Source organism: Triticum dicoccoides, chromosome 3B, assembly GCF_002162155.2.
Source record: "Triticum dicoccoides isolate Atlit2015 ecotype Zavitan chromosome 3B, WEW_v2.0, whole genome shotgun sequence".
NCBI classification, from domain to species: Eukaryota; Viridiplantae; Streptophyta; class Magnoliopsida; order Poales; family Poaceae; genus Triticum; species Triticum dicoccoides.
The window spans coordinates 19,930,385-19,938,860 of NC_041385.1; positions in this window are offsets into that span (position 1 = coordinate 19,930,385).

Genomic DNA, 8,476 nt, shown 5'->3' on the forward strand with positions numbered 1-8,476 from the left:
TTGATACTCACCGTGTAACTCGTATGGTGTATGTAAGATCAGATTCATTCTGTAATTTGAGTATTCCTAAAATTCAATTATATGATGCATTCAGTAAAAAAATGACACTGTATTGGTATGTATATATGGTACGTACACCATTAAACATAGAAGAACATCCAAAGTGCGTTCATTCCTGAAAGATTGTTGGAGGGTATGATTTCTCCTACCCAAACAGTGTTCATTCCCGAAAGATTAATTTCATAGCTTTTGAATTTATGCATTCGTTGAGTACGCTAAAAAATAGCCAGGGTGAATACTGTGTGTACAAGATGGACCTAGCCAAGGCATATGATCATGTGTACTAGAGGTTCTTGGAAGAGGTAACATCACCGGCAGTCATAGAACTTGCGCTGGATGTTCTGTTTGGTGCTAAAACTTGTAAAATACGGATTTGTGGTCATCTAACTTGTTGTATTGTGCAAATATGGTACTTTCTACATGTCCGGACGTACATCTTGCCTTTGTGACATGCCAACGTGGCAGTGGCTGTTAGTGGCTTGGAGTAAATGTTTCTTAGATAACTACCCGAATTTTCCCAATTATGCAGAAAAGCCAAGGTCAGTCCCATCTGTCAGTAAAAAAGTGATAAATATCGTTTAGTTTTGCCCTGACTTGAACTCACCACCTTCAGAAGGTGCGCCCCTGGTCTACCAACCCATCCAATGACACATAATATTAGAGGGCATGCATGTATCTTCTGCACCTCCAATCCTAGAGGGCATAGAACCTTCTTTGCTTCGTACGTACTGTCGGAAAATTCGTTATCCTTTGGAAGTTTCTTCTTCATTATTTTCAGTAGCGAGCTAAATCCCTTATCAGATACACCATTGTCTGCCTTCAATTGCAGCAATTCCAGTGTGGTACCGAGCTTTGTGTTGTCATCTTTGCAATTTGGGCACAACCCTTTTGTGTGATCCTCTAACATGCGATATAACTTCAACTTCTCCCTTTCACTTTTGCATTCTCTCTGTGCATCAACAATGACCCGACGAAGATCATCATCGGGCACATTTGGTACCTCTTGATCTTCAGCATCCCCCGTTGCAGTATCATCGTATTTAGGGAACATAGGATAGTTGTCATCATCCTCTTCTTCTTTATTGTCTTCCATCATAACCCCTCTTTCTTCGTGCTTGGTTCCAAACATTATAGTGTGGCATGAAACCCTTCTCAAGCAGGTGCAAGTGAAGGGTTTCCGCGGAAGAGTAATCCTTCGTATTCCCACAAACAGTACATGGACAATACATAAAACCATTCCTCTTGTTTGCCTCAGCCACCTCGAGAAAATTATGCAGGTCGTCAATGTAGTCGGAGGTGCGTTGATCACCGTACATCCATTGCCGGTTCATCTGCGTGCATTATATAATTAAGTATATCAAAAACCATTATAAAACATCATGAATAGAGTAGTGATCAAATTAATACAAGTTCATCATCACATTAAAACCAAAGTACAGTAGTGATCAAATGTTATTACTGAAAAATTAAATACATAAAGTTCATACATAGTTCTCATAGAACAATATACAACTCTCTAGAGCATCTAATTAAAACATACATTGAAACTAACATACAACTATGTAAAACGTTTAAATGTAACAACAAATGTGATCAAAATCACAACTAAGGTAACAATTGATCCGACAGTATAATGATACCAAGCCTCATTATCAATGGCATATTTTCTAATCTTTCTAATCTTCAAGCGCATTGCATCCATCTGGATCTTGTGATCATCGACGACATCGGCAACATGCAACTCCAATTTCATCTTATCTTCTTCAATTCTTTTCAATTTTTCTTTCAAATAATTGTTTTCTTTTTCAACAAAATTTAAACTCTCGACAAGAGGGTCTGTTGGAATTTCTGGTTCACATCCCTCCTAGATAAAAACATCTATGTCACGTTGGTCGGCATAATTGTCATAAATACTAAATGAAACAAATAGTTGTAAAAGATAATATACCACATCCTAATCATAGACCGGACAAGAGCCGACGGGGGAGGATACCAAAACCATGGCACTATATAATAAAAAACAATAATAAAAGTAAGAAAATTACACAAGTAGCTATCTAAATCATACAAGTAAGAATGTTTTCTTTTACAAAGAATATAAGAACAAGAGGCTGACCACGGTGGTGCAAGCGACTAGATCGGCGCGGGCGATCAACGACGGTGAGGACGGGGATGGGACGGGACGGACCGCCAAACCTATACAAATCATGGGGAAAATGGAGCTTGGAGGTCGAGGTTGGAGAGGAGAAAGATTAAGTGTGGTTCGGGCATTTCATCGAACACCTCATGTGCATAGGAGGTGAGAGCAAAGCAGCACACACCTCCCACACGCCGGCCGGCCAAAAAACAGAGGAGTGAGCGGGCAGGGGCGAGCATATATATATAGGCATCTCTTTAGTCCCGGTTGGTGGCTAGAACCGAGACAGAAGACAGACGTTTAGTTCCGGTTCCACCCACCAACGGGGACTAAAGGGGTTGCGCCAGGAGCGAGGACCTTTGGTCCTGGTTCGTGTATAGAACCGAGACTAAATGGGTCAGACGAATCGGGACTAGTGCCTACCGAGGCCCGGCCGGCTCCCTGGCCGCTCGAACCGGGACATATGCACCCATTAGTCCCGGTTCGTAACTCGATCGGGTGATCTGGTCAGGACCAAAACCCTGTTTTCTACTAGTGAATGTTCCACAAGGATAACTGTTTTTACAAGAGATTCATTAGGATAACTACGCCTTATCTCCACAACACGTGGGCTTATCAGCTCAAATGGCCTAAATTCAGTGCATCCCATTTTGTGCCTTTGATTTTTTTAGAAATTTGAACATAGTATGTAAATTATGATCTCAGTCAGAACAATAATGTTTCAGTATTTGTGTTATAAATAGTGTTAATACACATGAAATAAATTACTTTCAAAATTGTTCATGTGCTATTTTCAAAATATTTATATATTTAAAACAATATATATGAATTACAAAATGTATGTATAATTTAAAATAATAAAATATTTGTAAAATTACAATTGCAAAATATTATTTTCATTATAAAAACATTTCGATAATTATATGCACACTCGTATAGTACAATTTCCATGTAATTACATATTCATAATTTCCATGTAATTACACATGTTTGTATTTAAATATTTTATTCACTAATCATTGTTTGTATGTATTATATTTCTAGCATACAAATATTTGAACAAAATTTTATTACTTACGTTTTACTAAATATTTTTGGCTTATATGAAACTTTTTGATTTACCAATCATCTTATGTATATATATAGACAATAGAGCGTGAAGGGTGTCATTGGTCATGGCCTCGTGGGTTCGAGACCTAGCGGCTCCCTTATTTTAATGTTAAAAAATTCACTCATCTATGAGCGGCACAATTTTTGTATAATATTTTTGAATTGTGGTTTTACAAATATTTGATTACTTTAAATTATACAAACATTTTTGTAATCCATAAATACATTCTCATTACTGAGATGATAATTTACATTTTTTAGGGACAATCATAGTTTACATACAAATTTCTAGAAAAAAATGAAGCATACAAAATGGGCTTCACTGATCATAGCCCATTTGTGCTAGCAAGCCCAGGTGCTCTAACTGAAGGCTTATAGAAATTATATATCCTTCTGATTAAACAAATGCCGGTGGGCGCGTTGGCACACCTGGTGTGTGTGTGTCTGTGCCTTCTGAAGGGCGTTCGTTTGAATATCCCGGCACAACCACATGATATTTATCATTTTCCTCTTCTAATGTTTAGTGACAAGTGGGTCTCACTTAAGCTTTTTTGCATAATTAGAAATCTAGGGAGTTATCTGCAAAATTTTACTCCAAGCTACTGACATGTGGGCACGCTAGCATGCCATGCAGGCAGGGTGTACGCCCGGATATAGTAGAAATCACTGTATTTGAACCAAACAGCAAGTTAGATGATGATAAATCCGTATTTTACAAGTTTTAGCATCAAATTGAACATCCAACGGAAGTTCTGTGCCTGCTAGTGATATTACCTCTTCTTGAAAAGTATGCTTCGTGCATATGGTTTTGCTCTAGTGTGGGTTAAATGGATTATGATATGTGTTACGTCAGTGAAATTTTATGTGCATTTTAATGGCCAAATGTTAGATTGTTTCCAACCTTCATGTGGTCTCAAGCAAGGGGATCCTCTGTCTCCTTACCTGTTCCTGTTTGTGGTTGAGGCACTTTCGTTGTTACTTCATGATGCTACGGCGAATGGGGCAATTCAGGATTTTCAGCTGAACAGAATGCTTTAGGTATTTCACATTTATTATTTGCTGATGATAGCCTTCTATTTTTTAAGGGTTCTTTGGAGCAAGCTCTGGCCATTAAACGAATTCTGGCTGCTTATGAGGAGGGGACGGGTCAATTGTTGAGCCTGGATAAATGTTCCATTTTGTTTGGTAAACAGTGTAGTCTGGAAGATCAAGATTCTATTTTGGTGATTCTCAAAATCACCACTGATGGTTTTGAGGATAAATATCTTGGTTTACCTGTGACGGAAGGGCATATGAAGGCCGACAAATTTCAGTCTACAAAAGGTAAAGCGCTTAAGCGGGTTTCAGACTGGATAGAAAAATATGCTTCTAGCGGAGTGAAGGAACTCCAGATTAAGTCAGTCGTACATGCTCTTCCGGTCTTTGCCATGGGTATTTTTAAATTTCCTACTTCTCTCTGTGAGGAGTTATCCCAGATCATTAGGAATTTTTGGTGGGGCGACGAGGAGAATAGGAAGAAAACTCATTGGCTGGCGTGGGATAAAATGACAAGACCCAAAGGAGAATGAGGTATGGGCTTGAGATTATTTAATCAAGCCCTTTGGGTGAAACAGGCTTGGCGATTATTGGTTTTTCCGGACTCGTTATGTGCAAAATGAAAGCAAAATATTATCCTCATGGGCATTTGCTGGACACTATATTTCCACATGTGACGTTGTCTACTTGGCAAGGTATTATGCATGGACTTGAGCTGCGAAAAAAGGGCATCACTTGGAGAGTTCGCGATGGTGCGAATATAAATATATGGAGGGACAATTGGCTTCCAAGAGATTCAGGTCTTCAATTTTCTGCAAAAAAGAACAGAACAAAACTCAAATGTGTGTCTGAGTTATTCATCAGTGGCTCAAAAAGATGGGATGAGAATCTTATTAGGCATATGTTCCATCCACATGATGCTGACGAAATTTTGAAGTTGCATATTATGACTTTGGGTGAGGGAGATTTCATTGCTTGGCACTACGAGAAAAATGGGTTCTCGGTTAAGAGTTCGTATAGAGTGGTGCTGAACATTAAGGACTCTATGATTGAGTTAGGGAGTTCAAGTGGTGTTGTAAATGGGGAAAATGAGGATATGGAATATTATTTGGAAGGCTCAGGTCCCTCAGAAAATCAAAATTTTCGCATGGCGTGCTGCTACACACAGTTTGGTGCTTCAAGTTAACAGAGTTAAACACCACCAAACTACCAATGATTTGTGCTCGATTTGTGGTGTTGAAGATGAATGTGTGTTTCATGCACTGGTGATCTGCTCCAAGGCTCGTGTGCTCCGCTTGGCGGTAGGGAGGTCCGGAATTTGCCAGGTGAAGAGTTTTTCAATTTTTCTGGGCCGGATTGGTTACTTATCTTCCTGGATCAAGTAAGGCCGCCGGTGTGTGAGCAAATGTTATTCATGTTTTGGAGGTCATGGCACCTAAGGAATGATTTGATTTGGTAAGGGAAAGGAAACTATCTCCGCCTTTGTGAGTTTCATCCAAAATTATTGGGCGTCCTTCTTGTCCGGTCATCCCAGTGTGAAGTTAGAGATTAGCAACAAAGGTAAAGAGAGGGTTGATGGTTTAAATTTTACTAATGATGTGCAAGAGAATTTTGTGACTTGGCAGGCTCCTGCTACGGAGTTCATTAAGATTAATATTGACGCAGTTATATGGAGGCTATATGTGTTGCGAGTGTGGGCGTGGTGGCCAGAAACCATACTGGAGAAGTTGTCATTTTGTCTTGGGATTATACTGGGGTGTGCAATTGTAGGGGAACGCAATGGAAAACGAAAATTTTCGGTATAGCGAGCATGCCCAGGACCACTATGGAGACTGCATACAAGGTTTGATCTGATCCGTACCGTCTCGAAGTGCAGCGGAAGAAGAGTCGGTGTAGATCATCAGTGCAGATCCCCGCAGCTAGGATTTACAACCTCCCAACCGCAAGGATGTACTCCCTCTCCGGACAGCCCTTCGGGAGGCGGTCGGACAGTCCCCTGGACGATGTCGCGGACAGCCCTTCGGGAGGACCCTCGAAACTCGGACGAAGACTCGGACAGCCCTTCGGGAGGACACTCGAACAGCCCCTCGGGCAAAAGATCAAAACTACAATCTCTCTACGGGGTTGCACACATACGGTATCAGCTATCCGGCAGGGCTTCGTCATCCAGAACTAGTTCCTGCCTGAACCCAGATAGCCTTACGGCTCTACGAAACTCTTTTCGTGGGAGGGAGAGAAGAAGCGAGATAATGCATGGCATGTGTATGAGAGCAAGGGATGAAGAGATGGCAGCCCTCATCTCCTCTATTTATAGGAAAACCAAGGGGTAGTGTGCCTCCACAATTTTTTACCAAAAAACCCCATGCATTAGGTCACACATGAGGGTTTTAAGGTAAAAATGGGATGGCATGTGGAGCTCCAAGGAGCTCCACCACCCATGGCCGGCCACCCCTAGGGGGCCCCCTCAAATGGGGTTCCTTCCCTTGTAAGCCACTTCCTTCTAGAACTTTGACCAAGTCCAAAAAGGTGGCTCCACATAAATATCCCAAAAAGCACTTTCACTATTCACGAAGACATTTTTCAGCGTCCGTTCGAACTGAAAATATTTATGTGGGCTTAGAACATTTCCAGTACCCACCATAATAATTTTCAACGCGTTCCGAAACAATTCCGGTTTTAGTGATTTTCATCTGCGAAACGCATCTGAAGTGACTCCGGCAGCTCCGGAACATTTCCGGTTTTTATCTCAGAAAATTCCAAAAAGCTTCCAGAATGATTCTGGCACCCTCCAAGAATTATCAGGCATTTGCCGAAACCAACTTGACTTAATGGTATATCCCGAAACAACTTTTCGGCATCATTGAAACTCATCCGATGACCTCTCTGCGGTACGATTTCGCTGTCCGAAACTTTTCCGGTGTCCGAAACTTTTTCGGTGATTTTCTCTCAGACTCCCTGTCTAGTATTCAGCAGATAGATGACCCTTAAGCGTGTGACCCTATAGGTTCGGTGAAGTATAGACATGACCCGGAACCCCTTCCGATCAATGATCAACATCGGAGCCGTGGACACCCATATTGACCCCTATACCCACATGAATGAATATTCGAGTGAACCTCCCGTTGCAGTGAGCTATTCCTTTTGTTTCACGATATGTCACAAACACCCGAGGTGAGATTTATTGCATTCCTGTGGATCAACAATTTGTCCACCATGCAAGTTACCTCGTTACCGGTTTTGTTCTCTTTTCTCGTTTCCATGTTCTGGCATCCCAGTGATCAAATCACAATGTGTCTGGCCAGATGATGATGGATACCGTTACACCGAGAGGGCCCGAGTATATCTCTCCATTGTCGGAGGAGCAAATCCCAATCTTGAGCTATCTTGTTACTAGCCATACTTTTCCGTGAACCCGTAAGCCGCCGTAATAGCCACCCAGTTACGGATGACGTTTAACAAACCCCAAAGTTCACGAAGAAAGTATGAAGGAACTCGATACTCTCATGGTCTAAGGAATTATGCAAACATTAACTTTTCTGTGTTATTAACCATTAACTTGTGACGAATGTATCTCATAGCATAACATCAAAATGGGTCGATTCAAGACAAATGTTCTACCAACATCGTGCCCTCATAATTGCCAGCATAGACATGCCCATGATCAGGAAAACATGATCATCATGCAATACATGAGCCAGTCTTAGAGGCAAGACTAGGAATACATTTTACCGTTTAGTATACCACACGTGCACATGAGTTTTCCTCCGAGTCTCGTGGATATTGCAGACTCGAGAATCATTGCAGTTATAGCATGGAAGCTAAACATTCATTACAAACTTTGGAGATACAAAATAACTGATATTACTGCCTCTAGGGCATATCTCCTACAGACTCCCACTTGCACTAGAGTCATAATCCAGTTACATGGCTTTCCTAACACCAATGGCTATCCGGTGTTGCTCATGCTTTGCTCGTGGTAGAGGCTTTGTCATCGGGTCTGACACGTTTAGATCCGTGTGAACTTTGCGTACTTTCACTAAACCCTCTTCGACATGATGTCGAATGAGTTTATATTTGCGTTGAATATGCCTTGTCTTATGGTGCGAACTTGGCTCCCTTGCCTGAGCCACGGCG